Consider the following 20557-nt stretch of genomic DNA (forward strand, 5'->3'; position numbering starts at 1 on the left):
GCTTCATCTGGCCCAGCATTTTGCATGATGTACTCTGCATATAAGTTAAATAAGCAGGGTGACAATATATAGCCTTGATGTACTCCTTTCCCAATCTGGAAGCAGTCTGTTGTTTCATGTCCAGTTTTAACTGTTGCTTCTTGACCTGCATACAGATTTCTCAGGAGGGAGGTAAGGTGGTCTGATATTCCTATTTCTTTCAGAACTTTCCACAGTTTGTTGTGATCCAGAGTCAAAGGCTTTGGTGTAGTCAATAAAGCAGAAATAGATGTTTTTCTGGAACTCTTGCTTTTTCTATGATCCAGTGTATGTTGGCAATTTGATCTATGGTTCCTCTGCCTTTGCTAAATTGAGCTTGAACATCTGGAAGTTCTCAGTTCACATACTGTTGAAGCCTTGCTTGGAGAATTTTGAGCATTACTTTGCTAGTGTGTGGGATGAGTGCAATTGTGCGGTAGTTTGAACATTCTTTGGCATTGCCTTTCTTTTGGACTAGTATGAAAACTGACATTTTCCAGTCCTGTGGCCACTGCTGAGTTTTCCAAATTTGCTGGCATATTGAGTGCAACACTTTAACAGCATCACCTTTTAGGATTTGAAATAGCTCAACTGGAATTCCATCACCTCCACTAGCTTTGCTGATAGTGATGCTAAGTGATCCTAAGGCCCACTTGACTTTGCACTCCAGGATGTCTGGCTCTAGGTGAGTGATCACACCGTCATGGTTATCTGGGTCATTAAGATCTTTTCTGTATAGTTCTTTTGTATATTTTTGCCACCTCTTCTTAATATCTTCTGCTTCTGTTAGGTCCATACTGTTTCTATTATGCCCATCTTTGCATGAAATGTTCCTTTGGTTTCTCTAATTTTCTTGAAGAGATCTCTAGTCTTTCCCATTCTATTGTTTTCCTCTTTCTCTTTGTGTTGATCACTGAGGAAGGCTTTCTTATCTCTCTTTGCTATTCTTTAGAAATCTGCATTCAGATGGGTATATCTTTCCTTTGCCTTTAGGTTCTCTTCTTTTCTCAGCTATTTGTAAGACCTCCTCAGATACCCATTTTGCCTTTTTGCATTTCTTTTTCTTGGGGATGGTCTTGATCACTGCCTCCTGTACAATGTCATGAACCTCCATCCATTGTTCTTCAGGCACTCTATCAGATCTAATCCCTTGAATCTATTTGTCACTTCTGCTGTATAATTGTAAGGGATTTGATTTGTGTCATACCTGAATGGTCTAATGGTGTTCCCTACTGTCTTCAGTTTAAGTCTGAATTTGGCAATAAGGAGTTCATGATCTGAGCCAGTCAGCTCCTGGTCTCGTTTTTTCTGACTCTATAGAGCTTCTCCATCTTTGGCTGCAAAGAATATAAAGGATCTGATTTTGATACTGACCACCTGGTGATGTCCATGTGTAGAGTGATTATATTAAATGTCTCTAAATTTTATAGTTTAAAATCATGACTCTTATAGTACGTAAATTATGTTGTTGTTGTTGAGTTGCTAAGTCATGCCTGACTCTTTGTAACCTGCCAGGCTCTTCTGTCCATGTGATTTCCAAGGCAAGAATACTGGAGTGGGTTGCCATGCCCACCTCCAGAGGATCTTTGCAACCCAGCGATCGAACCCAGGTCTTCTGCATTGCAAGCAGATCCTTTATTACTGAGCCACCATATCCCAATAAAAACAATAATAATTTTTTTTCTTTTTGGTTAAAAGTGACAGGTTAACTATACAAGCTTATTTATCTACTTTTATCCAAAAATTTTTACTAAAATTGTAGTACAATATTTTTTAAAAGGTAAAGAATGATTTTTTAAACTCTCACAGGGCCGTAGAGAATTTTTAAAAAGGTTTTAACCCATTAAACAAAAGATGGGTGATTATAACACAATTTGGGAAAGTAGAAATGAGTGGAGGGCGGTAACTGGCTTGGCTGTCCGGAGAAGTTCCATTGTAAGAGCTGGCAGGGGCCATGCCAGAAAAAAGCATGTCACAATCATGTGTCGAAACACCACTCGTCTCCAGGCTTGGGTGGCAGGCAGAGCAGAAAGTGTGGCAAGGTGTGGGGAAGGTGCACATTCTGAACAGATTTCCAGGTTTACTGCACTGTCCTGCCCTGGTTCTGGGAAGTTTATTACAGAGAAATTTCCAGATTCAGAAGCTGGGCAGAGCAGGGTGATGGGCAGGGCTTAAAAAGGGAACATCTACATAACTCCTGTGGGCCCCTTGCCCACCCTGATCACAGAATATCAGTGGTAAGATACTCCAACTCCCCCACCTTCCCTACCCTGCCAGACTGGAAGATAGATTGCTCTTTGCTGAAGAGACGGAATGACGAAATGGGAAAACCTTCCAGCTACTTGGATTCTGAGGTCTGCCCATGCGAAGGCCAGCCTGTCTGCCCATTCCACCGCTTGTCAATAAGCCCTGGGCTTGTACTTGGAGTCGGAGTCCTGTGACCATCCCAGTGCTCAGAGCCTATGCTCTCAACCACCTCACTCTACCTAGCCCTCAAACACATCCCCTGCGGCACTGGCAGAGCCCTGGCCTCATAGCTGAAGTCAGTCAGCATACATTCATAACTCCTTACTCAGAGACACATGTTAAACTAGCCGTGAGGTTAATGCACAATGCGATTTCTATGGATGTCTGTAGCCCAATAGGTTGCCTTTTCAAGGTTCCCTGGGTGATTCTTTTTTGCATACAACAGACAAGAGCCTAAAAGGAAACTCGACGGCAGTGTTGGCCTTTATATCTCACCATTGGGAGCTCTGGGAATTTACGAGGCAAGGCTGCTGTTGGTTGGATTAGTTTCAGAAGTGATCTTTCCTCTTTCAAATCATTTGTGTGTTGCTCTATGTACATAAAAGGAACTTTTGCAGAAGCACAGGCTTATAGGAACCATGAAATTTAACAGAGGCACAGAGCTATAGGACTCAATGGTATGACCCACGAGTTACAGGACAATGATAAGAAAATGCAAATGTCTAAGATTGAAGTCGATATTACCATGTTAGTTGCATGAGATCAGTTACAGAAATCAGGTACCAAAAGAGATGATCTTTTTCAAAAGTCTGCATAAATTTGAATGCAATAGGTAATTGTCACAGAATCTTCCAAATCCAAGCTCAGTTGTGACTAGACCAAGGTGCTCTTGTTTAGTGTATGAGGGCATGTGTGTGAATGTTATCTTGGGCATGTGTGGGTAGGTGTGTTAGGGATGGCAACGTGTATGTGTATTTAATCTGCGTAGAGAACAGAAACAGAAGCCTAAAAATAGAGATGTACCAGCGTGACTCCAACGCCTTTCGTGGTTGGTGGGTTTGGCTTGTGGTGTGGTGTGTGGTATATAGCACGATATATAGCACGGGTGACATGCTTGCTGAGGTGGGGTGGCGCAATGGAAGGGTGTGTGGTGTGGTTGGACCTGGTGTGTGGTTTGATGGGGTACAGTTGGTGTGGAGTGAGCCTTAGTGAGGAGTTTGGCAGGGGGTGTTGATGACATGGGAGGTAGAAGACCAGAGTTGGTGCGTGCATGGGGATAGCATGTAATATGGTGTGTGTGTGTGAGGGAGTGATGCGGTTGTGGCTTGGCTTAGCTTTTGTTTAGATTTTCTTTTGCCCTTTGTTTTGCTCTTTGTTTTTGTCTTTGTTAGGCCTTTGTTTTGCCTTTGTTTCCTTCTTTGTTTAAACTTGCTTCGGCTTTTGTTTGGTCTTTCTTTAGCCTTTTGTTTAAACTTTGTGTGGCCTTTTTGTAGTCTTTGTGTAGCTTTTGTTTTTAAGTGGATCTTGGCTGAGAACCCATCAAAAACACCTTGTGTAATGAAAACCCGGATATATAATCTGCCCCTATATATTCTGCGTGCACTGAGGGCCCTCACCCCACCCCGGGACCTGGTGCAGACGTGGAGCCTGTCTCAAACAACCACTGCTTGAAGGTAAGGGGTTCCACGGGTTTTCCTCTCGCTGCGTGTTGTGCTTCACTTTTGGCGGCGAGCTCGCATTTCTGTACTGGTCAATTTCACTGTATCCGAAGGGAAACACGGTAATAGCAGTCAAGGTCGGGAGGACACAGAAGAAAGGAGGAAATAAGCACAGAGGACCCCAAGGGGATTCCGCTGTGGGCCGTGGGCCTTCCTGGAAGGTTCTGGCTAGTGTTTGGGATTGTCTGAGACTCAGGAGAGTCTCCAAACCTCAACCCGGGCTCGCTGGGGTGTAAAGTCCCATGTTACCGGGGCTAGATCAATAGCATTCTTTGGTTTCTTTTTCCCCAGTTCTTTTATTGCTTGTCATAATTTGAAATGAGTTTCTCTTCTTATTTAGGAACAGCCTCTTTCCTCATACAGCTGGGTTTACGTGTGGGGAATACTTGTGGAACAACAAAGCCCACATCTTGTTAGAATTTTGCTCCCTGTAGACTAGCAACTTTCAATGAAAAGATGTTAATGCTTTGTCTCATACAGAATCTTCTAAAAATAACCATTTTCAGTGTTGTGGTTGATAGAAAAAGGAATGTAAAGATTATGTGTGTCAGAGGAATAAAACTATTGAACTTGGCTAGCATACTAGGAGGAAAACGGGGGAAAGAATTTTGAATGTTCTGTGAGTAAAACAGGGAGGCAGAGAACAGACTGCCACCAGACAGGCAGCTACGCCATTCTGTGTTCATTTAGAAAAACAGGAGAATGCCTTGGTGGGTGGATTTTAAGAATTGTTTCAGATTTACAAAAAAAAAAAAAACAAAAACTGCCAACAGTAGGAAAATTTCAGATGTACCTCCATCACTTGAATGTTGACACTGTATCATATTTGGTTTACCACTCTCTCTCTGTATATGCACTTATATATTTTTTCTAAGCCTTTTGAGATTAAATTACAGATGTGATCCAAATCAGAAAATGACACTGAGGAAATGCTCTCATCTAATCAGCAGACATCTAGATTTCACCAACCATCCTTGGAGTGGATCGAGGATCAGCCATCACCTTTAGTTATCGTGTCTCTTTAATCTCCCTTAATCTGGAAGGGTCCTCAGATAGTTATTCTCTCATGATCTCTACAGTTCTGAAGAGCACACTGGCCTGTTATTTTGTTAAATGTCCTCAATTTGGATTTGGTCTGATGTCTTCTCATGATTAGGTCATAACTAGGCAGTTTTGTAGGGATAGGCTTGTATTTTGGCTCATACATATCCAAATTCATACTTGAATTGTACACACTTTTAATTCGAAGTCTTATTCATCTAGTGGCACCCAGGATTTTAAATGAGTACCTAAAATCTTACAAGAAAATACAAAAAAACTAAAAATCCAGAGCTTTTATATGCAATTCTCAAGTATTCAACCAAAGTATATAAGTGCTGTCCTTGATTATAAATGGTAATTACAATGATATGTACAAGAACTTGATAGGCATGTAGTGAAGTATTTATCGAGTTTCTTTGTATGTGTTGGATTCATGCCTACTGCTCTGAGTATTCATTTCACCAATGTGACCCTTCTTTTCTAAGCAAAATCATCTGCTGAAAACAGAGTTTAATAAAGTATTGTCCTGAGGAGCAAGGCCAGGTTCACTGGCCTTTAGCATGTTGACATGGTGCCTGGTAGAGAAAGAACTTTCATCTGGTTTGTAAGTGGGAAAACTTTTGTTTGGAAGTATTTGGCAGTTATCATTCCAGAATTTCCCAACAAACGTCCTTTGTCTGGGAAGTATTACCAAACTGGATTCTTTAGATATGCAGATAAAAATCATCCTTTTTTTTTTTCCCAGAGAAAACTTTGAAGTCATCATAAATCTGAGTATGGGGCAATTGATAAACTTGATTACAATCTCTTTGGTCAAGTGAATATATTATGGCTTTAACAGAACTGTTCCCTGGATTAGGTAGATGCTTTCAAGTTTGGGGTTCTGCTGGTGGTGCTATTCAATGTTGAGGAACTAAGCTTTGGAGAAAATGTATATTTACTGATTTACCTATTACGGCCCTTTATCTGGGCCACCGAACTCACCCTGGAGTTTGAGGAAGTATTTCGACTTAAAGGATTATGTGTTTCCATGATGAACATTTTCCTGTGTCTTCCAAACCTGTAAATTTATTGTGGGCTGAACCAGTGATAGTAAGTGGCAGAGGTCCTGGATTAAGCTAAATTATGGAGGATCACCTTGGTCCTGTCCAGGTTTGGTTTTAGGCCTTGTTAAGGCTTATTTATCTTTGCCCTTTCTCCTAGGCATGCCCCCTGCCCTAGGGTGAGATCTTTCTGGGGCTTCAGTTGAAAGTCTAGGGTGTTCACCAGGGTCTCGCAATTGCCCCAGTAATGTGTAAGCCCTGATGTTTCTACTTAGTTGTCAACCTCTTTGTAACTGTTGTTGGTTTTTTCCCCTCGGCTTCCCACAGTTTCACCCTGCAAATGCACAACTTTGGAGCTGGCCAAGGATCTGAGAAAAGTTATTGTATCTTCTTAGCAGGTCCCTACTATTGTTGCTTGCATTTCAAACCCCTTCTGGGTCTCTGCAGTCTTAGCGACCCCTGGCTCTGACCTCTGGCTCTTCTTCTCCATGCTCAGGCTCTTTTCCCCTGTAGGACAGTTTGAAAACTATCTTTAGGCAGAAAACCAGGGGAAATCTTCTCTTGCTTCCTTTCTCTCAAGGATCAAAGCCCTGCAATATTTGCTCTCCAGTGTCTGCAAACAATTCTTTTGCATATTTTGTTCAGCTTTTGTGGTTGTTTTCAATGGGAGTGTAAGTTCAGTACTTGTTAGTAGATCGTGATTAATTTTCTAAGTAAGAAAACTTGTAGAGTCATATGATTTCAATTATTCTGTCAAGTAGTTGGGAGAAGAGGAACATTCTAGTGATCTTCATCTGATCTGGCAGAAAAATCTTACAAAGATTTATACAGTTAGACAGAAGTTGCCAATTACATCATTATCACTAGAAAAAGTACCAACTAAGACAACCAGTCAGAATTACAGATTTTTTTCTGGAGGTTTTTTTTGTGTGTGTGTCTAGAATCTTCACAATTTTATAAGACCCCTTTGAACACTTTCAAGATCTGAGATGTATTAAGAACAGGACAAATGACATGAATAGTCACATAAATCTCTGTAGTGCAATGAGAAAGCTACATTGATATTTTCTAGAAGTTCTCAATTTGCTACCCTTGTCAAAGGATATTTCATTGAGTTTACAATGCAAAAACCACGTCTCTTTCCAGAGCTGTAAAGGAGGAGGACATTCTTTCAAATCTTTTCTTGAGGTGCTTTACTTAATTATGAAGATTTGCATTTTTAGAGCAGGACTCTGGAATTTTATTAGTATTATAAGCAAAAATCAGGTTTGTAGAGCTCAGATTTATTAAGAGAAATGACTATTTTTTACCTAGTGATGGTGAATTAACTGGATATATGGCATTTTCCCTCTATGATGATAAGGTGGACTTTAAAAAGTTTGCATGTAATTTTGTCATTATATCCCCTCCTAGCCCATCCTCCATCTGACAGACACTATCTAGATGAAATACCATGATCCTTCCTAGAGCTGTGTGTGTGAAGCTCTGTGATTAAGACACTTGAGTTAACTACAACTTCAGTCATCAGAACACTAAATTAACCAGAATACATTCTACTGCTTCATTTTTTAGGGAAAAAAGAAGCAAATGATACCAAGAGAAGCCCACAACAGAGATCTATTCACCAGATGTGCACGGATGAAAATACAGGTACAAATGAATCTCCTACTCTCTTTTGGATCAGCAACTAAATTATGGTATAATGATTACTAGTATTCAGAATGTCAAAGTGGAATGTAGAATCAGCGACAGATGGAGCAATCAAACTTTCAATAAGAGTTACGCACTGTAGAAAATGATTCCAGGTGTCTTACAGTATTCTAGGCTTGGGGAATAGAGACATGATACACTTCCCTGTATCAGGCAGAGGCACTGCGACCCACGCCACCGTTTGTTCACCTCTGACAAACCCACGTACCACAGAGCACAGTGAAGTTCATCCCCTACAGCCTTGGACTCTCCTCAGGAGCTTCTGTCCATCTCATTGTCTTAACTGAATCCAGCCAGTCTTCTGAGAACAATGTCCCGTCTGTCAGCCTGTCAAGTGAGGACCATTTTACACTCGGAGAAGCTCCAGATTTGAGAGCAGGCAGCATCCTCCCCATGCCGCATTCAGACCGCGGCTCCTTCACTCCCTTGTCATTTCTCCGTAACCTGAAGCTGTGCTGCTTCCCCTGCGTCAGTCTTCATCTGACTTCCCGGCCACTCCTTGTCTTTCACTGATAGTTTTGTTACCAGATTCCGTGCTCCCCCACTCCCTCTCCATTTCAGTTGCACCCACTTAGACGACGTTAGTGTCTGTGTGAATAAACTCTTCACCACTCCAGAAAATTATCCGCTCTGCCGTGTCCATCCGCTGCTGCGCTGGAACTTAGCAATACTGGAAACTCTCCTCTCTGAATCAAATCGCGCAAACATCTAGCTAGCACCTGATTCACAACCTTCCTTTCTTTCAACTTTGTTAAGTGCCCCACTACAACCATTCTTTCACCAGGTGCTTCGGATTGACTTGCCCCTTCATCTCCCCATCCATCTATGAATCCATTTACTTATCCCTTCATCAGTGCATTCACCCATCCATTCAACAATCACTCATTTCTGCCTTTCTTTCTATTATGAATAGACTCTAGGGTTTATCACTTGAATTGTTCTGCACATTCTCTAGCAAACCCCAAGCCTGGATGCACCTATGCGTCTTCTCTGTGTCTCCACCCGGGCTGCTGCGAACATTTGGAGAAAAGCACCAGGACGCTTGGTACCACTGCAAATTAATGCTCAGTGACCTCGGCTGTACCACCCGTGTAACTTGTTTCAACCACTCCGTGGAGACGGTTCCTGTTAAATTCACCAAATATCTCCCTATCACTTAAGCTAAAGTACTCTTTATAGTCTTCCATCTCACCACATCTCAGAATCACTCTGCATACAGCTCTGACCACTCCCTCTGTTTAAATGCTCCTTCCCCTGGCTCCCAGCATGCCGCATGCTCTGGGTCCCCTCCTTCCTCTCTGACTCTTCTCTTCTTCCTTGGTCAATCACTTTGCCCCTCCACCTGACCTGCAAGTGTGGGAGTGCCCCGGCACACAGCCATGCTCCCCTCTCAGGCCACGATATGCCACCTGGGCAAGTCTATTCATCCCATGGCTTCAGTCACCATGCACTCTAGCAACTTTCACAGTCCATCTCCTGCCCAGATTTCTCTGAACTCTCCACTTGACATTGCCATCTAGATGCCCCTCAAACATTTCAATGTGAATGCATCTAGAACTGAACTCATGATTTAGCCTCTCCTCTCAAAACTTCTCCTCCAGTAGGGGCTCCTACCACTGACCTAGCCGCTCAAACTATATACCTCGGAGTCACCCTCGACAGCTCTTGCTTCTCTTGGAAGAGGTGAATGAATTCAATAAAAATGGTAAATACAAATTGCAAAAGGGAACAAAGATAAGTGGCATTTCATCAAGCTGAGGAAGTCCACAAGTATCACTGCTATTGGCTGACTCAGATGGCGACCTTGGACACAAAATTTGGGAAAAGGTGTGGTTGACAATCGGCTTATCTCTAGCCTGGTCTTTTGGTCTCCCTGAGACTGATGCCCTTTGAAAACCCAAGGCAGAACCCAAAGCATGTTAAACATTCTGAGTGGAGCGATAAATCCGTCAGTCAGCTAATTTAGGTTCTCTTCTTCAGCACCTCTGCCACCCCACTATGACCATAGGCCAAATCAACATTTGGGGTTTTAAATAAGACAGTGCAAATCTGGAAGATTGGTTTCCTTCTCCATCATTCTGGAAGGAATTAAGAGAGAGAGGATTTGTGTTACCTATGTTTGTGTGCATTCAGAACCCCATCATTTTCACAGAGAAAGAGAAACATCTTTTTTTTTTATATCACAAACACTGGATTAAGAAAGACAAACAATTTTTCACATCTTGAAAAAATGAAATAATAATAATATAACCATTTTATGTTAAGGCCTTATTTCTTAAAATAGCCTTGCTGGGAATCTAACAAAAGCAGCTTGAGTCCTACATGACATCCCAGGGGTCACTCCTAATTCGATCCCAGTTAATACTTATTCATTGAGCAGAAGCAGCAGTGGCAGAATCCTGAGGATTCAGATAGAAACCCTTCCCTCACAGAGTCCAAGTGGAGGTTCAGACACACAGCCACACTATTGTAACACAGTGTGACGTGCTCACGTACACATTACCTCCCAGAGGAGAGAGGATCCTTTGCTGGGCTGAGACCTTAGCTGGGTTGCTTGGTTCTTTTCAACTTTCCTACTGTACTTGTTGACAATCGGTCTTGTGCTTGTTATTTAGCCTTAGATGGAGTTCACCACCCACTTTGGGCTGCATTCCCAAGCAATCTGACTCGGGGAAGACCCATACTGGCCTCACACAGTCCACAGGCTGGGCCTCGATCAGAAGGCACTGCCGCGTTGGAAATGTACCCAGTGGTGCCAGGTTGCCGGCTGGGGGGCAGTCTCCTGCCGACCCCACCCCCGCCCCCGCCAGCCCACCCCGACCAAGCAACCGCGAGGGTTGTCTAGAGTGAATAGCGGTTTACTACACAGCCACCATGGGGAAAACGCATTCCAGGAAAAGGAAACAGGCACATCTTTTGATCACAGGATGTTTCTGACCTACAGAAGTGTGTGGGTTTGGGGAGGGGAGAGAAGGGGGAAAGGTGGACAGGGGCCAGATGATGAAGAGTCTTATGTGCCATATTAACTAAGAAGCAAGGACTTTGCTCTATAACTGGGAAGAATCTCTGTGGTTTTGAGTAAGGGAATGGCTAAATGAGGGGACAGGCTTATGCTTTTGGTTCCTTCTCCTGGACTTGCTTGCCCTCTTCTATAGAAAAGCATGAGATTATTCATTCACATTCAATTCCAGTGTAAATTCACACGATTAAAACAATGCACTCTGTAATTTTAGACGTTAAAAAAATGAACATTGTGTTACTAAAATAACTTTCAGAAACTTACTGTATTTCTTACATGTTTATTTAGCTCCACTATAATAAGGAAGGTTTTGACTCCTAAAACATTTGCTAAACATATAATTTTTTAAAAACTTATTATTTTATATTGGGATATAGCCCATTAACAGTGTTGCCATAGTTTCAGTTGCACAGCAGAGCTACCCAGCCATACATATACATGTAGCCCTTCTCCCTCAGACTGCTAAATATATTATCTTTGTGCTAAGGATACCTACCCATGCCCCTCCCCATGCTCTGATTGACTGCCTTTCCCCCTTCCTTCCACAGTGTCATCCTCCAATCCCATTTTTGGGCCAATCACAAAGGGTGTGAATTGACATTCCCTTGGGTTGGTATCCTAGCTGGGATTGGGCAGACTTTGTTCAATCAGAAAGGGCTTTTGCATGAATCTGTGAGATAGTTGTCTGTGGGCAGTGTGGTCCTGGGGCCACTTTAATTTGTCTTTATCACTTGGAAATAAAGTAAAGCAGTGAAGGCTTCGTCTTCCAAAATTAGTCGCTAACTTCAAGACATCAGCATTCTCTTATTATTGTGATGTTTTCAAGCCTCAGCAGCTCTGCAAATCAGTGTTGGATTTTGGCAGGATGTTGCTCTTTGCGGAAAAGCACTCTGATTCAAAAGAAATATCTGTATGAAAAGTTTCCATTACTGGGGCACTGGTTTCCCAACAAGAATCTACTGTTCAACATTCGCTATACTAATTAGTAAACATTTTGGTTGCTAAGGCGACAAATGAATAGGCAAGGACAAATGGATACAGCCATCCTTAGAAACAGCCTTTAGTAGTTACAAGCAGAGTTCTTTTCCCTCATTGTGTTTTTGCTGCTGTGGACAAACACGGAAGCCACTGTCTTTTACTATGTAAAGCTGCTCTCAGAGGCAAGCATTAGCCCCTGACCTGAGAATTAGCAAGGTTTAAGAAACATTCAAGATCTCTAAGGGAGGTGGTGAATGTGGAATGAATTTGCAGCTCAGCGCTAATGGTTTTCACAGCAGAGGATTTGAGGCTGGGCAGGCTGCAGAAGGCTGTGGGAAGGCTCAGTGAGAGAAGCCCAGGCCTGCAGTGGAACTTTCAAAGTCGCAGCTTTTATCCCGGAAACAGCTCCTGGGCAAAGCACCCAGGTGCGATCCTCTCCTGAAGGAAGCCTGGGCTCTGGCAGCCTGGGACAGTGCCTTGACCACAGAAGGTGCCAGCCCCTGTGCCCCTCCCCATGCTCTGACTGACTGCCTTTCCCCCTTCCTTCCACAGCGTCATCCTCCAATCCCATTTTTGGGCCAATCACAAGGGGTGTGAATTGACATCCCCTTGCTGTTACTGTCTCTTTCCTAGAGTCCTTCAGAGTTAAACATATTTGTATATGATTACTGGCTTTTAAAGAATCTTCTCTTTCTATTATTTGGCTGTTAAAAAAATTGTAGGTTGTTTTTTCTTAAATATTCTGATTATTAAAACTACACTTTTATGTGTTTGTATATTTTCTTCTCTACTGGCATAGGGTTTTAAACTTGTAACTGCACGGTATGTTTTATTCTATAAAAATCACAACCTTTGACTTGCTTCCCTCCTCTTCATGTCTGCTGTATTAGAAGCTGTATGCTGTGAAGATTAGCAATAGAGATTAGTCTACTTTGCTTGGGATCTTGGGGCTGCTATGTTCTAGTTCTGTGTCCTCCAGTGGGTTATTTGACTTCTCTGTACCTTGGCTTGCTCATTTGCAAAGTGGGGCTATTGTGAGGTCATGAGGATTAAGTGAGTTAAACACATAAAGCCCTTTTAAATAGCACCTGGCTTCCATCACACGTGTTTGCTATCATTTTTCTTGTTGGGATCTTTTGTTTACATCCATTTTGTCTCCCTTTTGAATAGTTTAAAAAATGCCCCCTCTGTCATGAACCACACTTCTACACATATGTGAGTCTGTTTCCAGGTGCTCTGTTCTGTACCACTGATCTGTTGGTCTATTCCCCAACCACTACTCTACTGTTTTAATTAGTATAGTTTATGACTAGTGCTAATGCTTGGTAGGGCAAGACCCTGTTCTCATTCAAAATTGTCTGGGCTCATAAGAACCATAAAATCATCTTACTAATTCCATGAAAATCTGCTTTTTATTGGAATTGCATTAAGTTTATACATTCATTAGGAGATATTCAGCATACTTATTTCTACTGTAGCCTTGCAGATTCCTTCATGGAAGTCTTGCATTTCTTCTATCAGATATACATCTACCAGTAGGTGTCCTGTGGTTTTGTACTCAGTGTGAATGGCTCCTTTTATTTTACATTTTCACATTGGCTCTTCCTGACCTAGAGAAATGATTTTGATTTTGGTGTATTCCCAGGTGGCTCAGTGGTAAAGAATCCTCCCGCCAAGCAGGAGATGCAGGTTTGATCCCTGGGTCAGGAAGATGCCCTGGAGAAAGAAATGGCAACCCACTCCAGTAGTCTTGCCTGGAGAATCCCATGGACAGAGGAGCCCAGTGGACTACAGTCCATTGTGGTCACAAAGATCTGGACACGACTCAGCATGACTGAACAGCCGCAGCTGCATATAGATCTTGGGTCCAGAAATCTCACTGGACTTTAAGTTCTAACAATCTGTGGAGTCTCACAGTTTTTTATTTCGTATTTTGTACTAGTTAGGATTTCAGGTGCCATGTTGAATAGTAATATTGACAGCATCCTCCTTGGGGTGTCTGATTTGTATGAAAACATTTCTAAGATTTCGCCAGCAGTAAGCTGTTACTGTGGATATTTTAGTAGCTAGCCCGTTATAATGTTAAGGACTTCCTGTTCCCTTTCCACTAAGGATATTTATCAAGAATGGATAATGAATTTTTTCCCCACAAGGATTTACACACTTTAATTTCTGCTTTACTTCTAGGTATCTGAAGATTCTTGTTGCTATTGTGAATGAAACGTTTTCCAGTTTTTCTCCCCTTTCTTATACTCCCTTTCTCCCAGGGTATTCTGTGTTCCATTGGCTATAAATCTCATCCAGCATCAAATACTCTTAAATTTATTTCTCATCCTTTCTCTGTCTCTCAAGATCTGACCCATGTGGCCAAATCACTCTCTTTTGTAGCTGCTTGGAGGCTTCATAAGCTCTTCCAACTTAACATGCCTCAGACGAAATTTTTGACTATTCCCTTTTCTCATCCCTAAACCTTAGCAAAATGATTCATCACCTAACTTAATATGTCTTGGAGAAATCCTGTTTGTCCCTCCTCCCTGCCTGTGTTCAGTCTATCTGCATGTCCTGTTCATTGCTGGGCTTCCTTTCCTGCTCAGTCTCTACGCCTACCTTTAGCAATTTTGAGGAGTTGAGAGGATGCCTAGACCGGGTTAGGAGGCTGCTGAGTTGGGGTCCTGATGGCCAGTGGCTTTGGTGGGTCAAGCAGCCAGCAGCAACTTGTCATTCATGGCAAGGGGCTATGTGAGACCACACAAGGCACCTATGACAGGGTCCAGGAGGGCAGACACCACAAGGACCAGCCTCGCCTTCCCTCATTGCCCCAAGGACTCTCACCTTCCCCATACTCTTCTCTACCTTGAGAAGGAATGGAGGGAGGCAAGGAATAGTCCTGATAAGGAGCTGAACTTTGACTACTTGTTCAGATCAGATCAGATCAGATCAGTCGCTCAGTCGTGTCCGACTCTTTGCGACCCCATGAATCGCAGCACGCCAGGCCTCCCTGTCCATCACCAACTCCCGGAGTTCACTGAGACTCATGTCCATCGAGTCAGTGATGCCATCCAGCCATCTCATCCTCTGTCGTCCCCTTCTCCTCTTGCCCCCAATCCCTCCCAGCATCAGAGTCTTTTCCAATGAATCAACTCTTCGCATGAGGTGGCCAAAGTACTGGAGTTTCAGCCTCAGCATCATTCCTTCCAAAGAAATCCCAGGGCTGATCTCCTTCAGAATGGACTGGTTGGATCTCCTTGCAGTCCAAGGGACTCTCAAGAGTCTTCTCCAACACCACAGTTCAAAAGCATCAATTCTTAGGCACTCAGCCTTCTTCACAGTCCAACTCTCACATCCATACATGACCACAGGAAAAACCATAGCCTTGACTAGATGAACCTTTGTTGGCAAAGTAATGTCTCTGCTTTTGAATATGCTATCTAGGTTGGTCACAACTTTCCTTCCAAGGAGTAAGTGCCTTTTAATTTCATGGCTGCAGTCACCATCTGCAGTGATTTTCGAGCCCAGAAAAATGAAGTCTGACACTGTTTCCACTGTTTCCCCATCTATTTCCCATGAAGTGATGGGACCAGATGCTATGATCTTCGTTTTCTGAATGTTGAGCTTTAAGCCAACTTTTTCACTCTCCACTTTCACTTTCATCAAGAGGCTTTTGAGTTCCTCTTCACTTTCTGCCATAAGGGTGGTGTCATCTGCATATCTGAGGTTATTGATATTTCTCCCGGCAATCTTGATTCCAGCTTGTGTTTCTTCCAGTCCAGTGTTTCTCATGATGTATTCTGCATATAAGTTAAATAAACAGGGTGACAATATACAGCCTTGACGAACTCCTTTGGAACCAGTCTGTTGTTCCATGTCCAGTTCTAACTGTTGCTTCCTGACCTGCATACAAATTTCTCAAGAGGCAGATCAGGTGGTCTGGTATTCCCATCTCTTTCAGAATAGCAAGAGACAATTCATGCCGGAAATAATCGAGGCAGTATAAGTTCAGAGGTTCTCATTCCCTCTCCCTTATCCTTTCTTGTAGTATTGTATCACTTGTACAAATACAGAGCAATGAAAAAGTCATATATATATATATATATATATATATGTGCAACTGAGCTTACTTTTAATACATCTGAAACTTCTTGCTTTATTAACTTAAATTACCAAGTATATATTAAACTTTCTTCTCCTTAATCCATGTAACATATTAAGAGGTCTTTGGACTGATCATTTTCCTCCTTTAGAGTTTTGATATCTGAAGCCAGAATATTGTTCTCTCAGAGGGCTCAGGCCCTGGGTAGTCAGGGTGAAGGCTGCCTCCTGTCCTTCCCACGCTGAGTTCTCTAATCACAAGGGCAGGCCCTTGCTCATGGTGCTGAGGGATCTGATTGACAAGAATTGAAGAAGTGTACTGTTTTCCAAATACTAACCTGCACCCCCTGTTCACTCAGTAGCGCCTGTGCCCATTTCCATGTCTGACTTCCTGTGATCCCGTGGACATTTAGCATGGCAACTTACTACTTGCACTGTCTTTCTTTCCAGAGGACCATCCACAGCTAAGGGCCACATACTGCTTTTGTTAAAATTACCCACACCCCAACTGCCTTTTTGAAAAGACGTTAGGAAGGATGAACAGAAGGAAGAAAATCCATTTTGTGTTCATGATTCTCATTTTCACCTGCAGTGTCTCAGGGAATAGTGAAAGTGTATTTAAAGATCCCCAGGACACTGGTGGGAACACGGATATGTGAGTGCCATCTCTGCCTGCTAAGTCACTTCAGTCCTGTCCAACTCTTTGCGGACCCATGGACTGTAACCCACTAGGCTTCTCTGTCCATGGGATTGAAAAAAGGTATAATACGCTCACAATTGGTCAAAATAGCCATCATTAAAAACTACATATAATAAATGCTGGAAAGCGTGTGGAGAAAAGGAAACCCTCTTGCTCTGTTAGTGGGGATGTAACACGGTGCAGCCACTATGGAAAACAGCATGGAGGCTCCTCAGAAAACTAAAAATAGAATAACCGTATGATCCAGCGATTCCACTCTTAGGCATCAGTCAGTTCAGTTCAGTCGCTCACTCGTGTCAAATTCTTTGTGACCCCATGGACTGCAGCATGCCAGGCCTCCCTGTCCATCACCAACTGCCGGAGGTTACTCAAATTCATGTCCATTGAGTCGGTGATGCCATCCAGCCATCCCATTCTCTGTCATCCCCTTCTCTTCCCCCCTTCAATCTTTCCCAGCATCAGAGTCTTTTCCAATTCTTCACATCAGTTCTTCACATCAGGTGGCCAAAGTATTGGAGTTTCAGCTTCAGCATCAGTCCTTTTGATGGATATGCAGGACTGATTTCCTTTAGGATTGACTGGTTGGATATTCTTGCATTCCAAGGGACTCTCAAGAGTCTTCTCTAACACCACAGTTCAAAAGCATCAATTCTTCAGCACTCAGCCAAAAATAGGCATATACCCAGACAAAACTATAATTCAAAAAGATACATGCATCCCAATGTTCACAGAAGCACCATTTACAATAGCCAGGACATGGAGAAAACCTAAATGTCCATCAACAGATGAATGAATAAATAAGATTTGGTACATATATACAATGGAAAATTACTCAGCCATAAAAAATAATGAAATAAAGCTATTTGCAGCAACACAGATGAACCTAGAGATGATCAAACTAAGCAAAGTCAGAAAGAGAAGACAAGTACCATGTGATCTTACTTGTATGTGGATCTAAAATAGGACACAAATGAACTTATCTATGAAACAGACATAGAGAACAGATTTGTGGTTGCCAAGGGGAGAGGGGATAGGGGAAGGAGGGTTGGGAGTTTGGGATTAGCAGATGCAAAGTGTGGTATATAGGACAGATAAACAAGAAGGCCCTATTGTATAGTGTAGGAAGCTATATTCAACACCCTGTGATAAACCACAATGGGAAAGAATGGGAAAAAGAATATATAACTGAGTCACTTCACTGTACAGCATAAATTAACACAACTTTGTAAATCAACTATACTTCAATAAAATTTTTTAAAAAGAAAGAAAAGCAAAAGTGTAGTGGATTCAGAAAGTCTTTTATTTTTTCCTAGAGAGCCCAGTTCTATACTTTTCAAGATCAGTTGGAAAAGTCCCTTCCTGTGTTGCCTTTTTCACTGAGCAGACCTGCTGTCTGAATCAGAGTAGAGGTCTCTGAGGGGCATGAGGACCACGAAAGAGCATCTGGGGACAGGCAGTGACAGTCTGAGGGCCCCTGCAGAAGCTGTGAGAGGTACCCTTTGTTCACACTCTTGATATTCATAATCTACGGAACACCTGCTCTGAATAAGGCATGGAACAAGGGCAGCCTTCCAGGTTCCAGATGCTCTCCTAGAGTTATGCACAACATTCAGGGCTGGCTTTCCTGGCAGTTCAGAGGGTAAAGCGTCTGCCTGCAATGCAGGAGATGCAGGTTTGATCCCTGGGTGGGGAAGATCCCCTGGAGGAGGAAATGGCAACCCACTCCAGTACTCTTGCCTGGAAAATCCCATGGACGGAGGAGCCTGGTGGGCTACAGTCCATGGGGTTATAAAGAGTCAGACATGACTGAATGACTTCACTTTTCACTTACAGGGCTAGGGCACAAGAGAGGGAGTAGTGATCATTTCTCCTTGGGGGAAAGGAAGGTTCTGGAAAGCCCCCTTGGGAAGTGACTTGACTTTGAGCTGAACTCCAAGGTGTTAGAAGCATTTGCTGTGTTAATTGTTAGGTGGGAAGGAAGTAGGGGAAGGAGCCCTAAGGCTCAAGGTCCTTGAAATAATCCTGCCCCTTGGGGGCCAGGAAGAGCTGGGTTGGGCTGAATGCCCTAACTAGGGGAGAGTCCCTTACTGAATAAAAGCCTTATTACTGAAGGAAAAGGTCAAGCATCCATAGACTTTTGCCTCCATCTTCTTGGCCAGAAGGTCACATAGGAAGTTATGTATATTTAACAGGGCAAGTCAACAAGGTTTGTTATAGAAGGGCAGTGCAATCAGTAGTCATACTGGACTTAATGGGTTTTCTATCATTTTTATTGTTATCATTACTATACGACTTTGGAGAGTTTATGTAACTTCTTCAGGTCTCAATTTCCTCAGCTCTAACAGGGGGACAGTAGAGACGACCTGGAAGGTTATACTGGGAATTGGAAATGACAGGTCTCTCCTCGGCCTTTTGGCTAAGAGCACGTGTAGAAATGACAGAAAGCATCTGGAGCATAGTAGGTGCTTCAGAAATAGTGAGAGGAGGTTCTTGTTCTCCCTTAGGCTCCTTTCCTTCGCTTACTTTTTCTCCTTCAAATACCTGCCCCACTTTCCCCTCCTCTTTAGTTTTAGAGTATATGGAGACATCTGGAAAGCCTGGAAGAAATGATAATTTTACAGTTTCAAATTCAGTCATTTTTTTTCTCTTCATCCTTTCAGACAGCTTATGTTTTCTCTGCGATGAGGTGGTACAGTTTGTGAAAACACATGTAGCATTTATAATGATCTGCTTTTAGTCACAAAAGTAAATAAAGATGTCTTTATTAGGCATGTAATTAATGCTTGAATTAAATGTCATGTGAGATACATAAAGAGTGTGCCTGAAGAAGTCAGTGGGATTAGACACGTCGTTTGAATGAATTCTTAGTGAAAGGAAAATGGAATTTATGAAGCAAGTTACTTATATTTGGTAGTGCTAGGTTCTTATCCTATTTATTTTATTTAATACTGTCAAAGGCCCTCTGAGCTAAGTATTATTTGTTATTTCTGTCTATTATGGACTGACTGCTTGTGTCTCCCACAATTCATATTTTGAAATCTCACCCCCAGTGTGATGGTAGTTGGAGGTCGGTCCTTAGGGAAGTTATGAGGGTGGAGACTTCACGGATGGGATTAGTACCCTTATTACAGAGACCCCAGAGACCCTCTTACTCATCCCACCATCTGTGAGCCAGGAAGTGGGCTCTCACCAGACCCAGAATGGGCCAGCACCTTCATCCCAGACTCTCTGGCCTCTAGTCTATGAGAGGTAAATTTCTATTGTTCATAAGCTGCTCAGTTTATGGTATTTCTGTTATAACACCCAAACTGACTAAGACACACTTTTTAAGGTGAAAGAACTGAGTGTACTGAGTCAGAATTGTATTTCACCATATGTAGCTGAAATAGTGGTTTAAACAAGGTGGAAGTCAGTTTGTCTCTCCCGTAAAAGGTGATCAGTACTCTGGGGTCCAGGGCTAAGGACTCTCATCAGTGATTCAGGCTCCTTCAGCTTTGTGCTCCACCAAGGGGCTCTATCAGCAAGGTTGAGCTATGATCCAAAAATAAATTGCTAGATTGTAGTTTGTGCCCAGAATAAATTGCTGGACTGTAGCTTGTTCACATTCCTATCTTCCCTGTTGTTGCTGCTGCTAAGTCGCTTCAGTCGTGTCCGACTCTGTGTGACCTCATAGACAGCAGCCACCAGGCTCCCCCGTCCCTGGGATTCTCTAGGCAAGAACACTGGAGTGGGTTGCTAGATAATTCCAAATTGTTTCTGGAAATGCACAATCTTTCAAAGCACACATGGAACATCTAAAAATGTTGACTGTGAACACATGAAACTCAACCAAGTTCAAAGAGTCACTGTCATTCAGACCACTCTCTGCCTAGAATGCCTTAAAGCCAGAAGTCAATGTAATAAAAATAGCTTCATACACTTGGAAATTCTACAACAGATTTTTAAACATAATTGATGAATCAAAGAAGAACTTATTCATATTCAAAATGAAGAG

At 42.6% G+C, this 20557-nt stretch overlaps 1 protein-coding gene and 1 long non-coding RNA gene across 4 annotated transcripts in view; one reads left to right on the plus strand and one right to left on the minus strand.

Moving 5' to 3' along the window:
- LOC102399284 overlaps positions 1–20557 on the minus strand; it is a 211810-nt gene that overhangs the window by 11199 nt on the left and 180054 nt on the right. The window lies entirely within an intron of this gene.
- LOC102398531 (myelin associated oligodendrocyte basic protein) overlaps positions 3785–20557 on the plus strand; it is a 45081-nt gene continuing 28308 nt past the window's right edge. For 2 of the 3 annotated variants that reach the window (XM_006067365.3, XM_025272361.3), the window contains exons 1-2: positions 3785–3938; positions 7640–7717. The gene's annotated coding sequence lies outside the window, so the exon portion shown is untranslated. The remainder of the gene's footprint in view (positions 3939–7639; positions 7718–20557) is intronic. The other variant, XM_006067364.3, reaches the window with a different exon arrangement.

This window comes from Bubalus bubalis, chromosome 21, assembly GCF_019923935.1.
Source record: "Bubalus bubalis isolate 160015118507 breed Murrah chromosome 21, NDDB_SH_1, whole genome shotgun sequence".
NCBI lineage: Eukaryota > Metazoa > Chordata > Mammalia > Artiodactyla > Bovidae > Bubalus > Bubalus bubalis.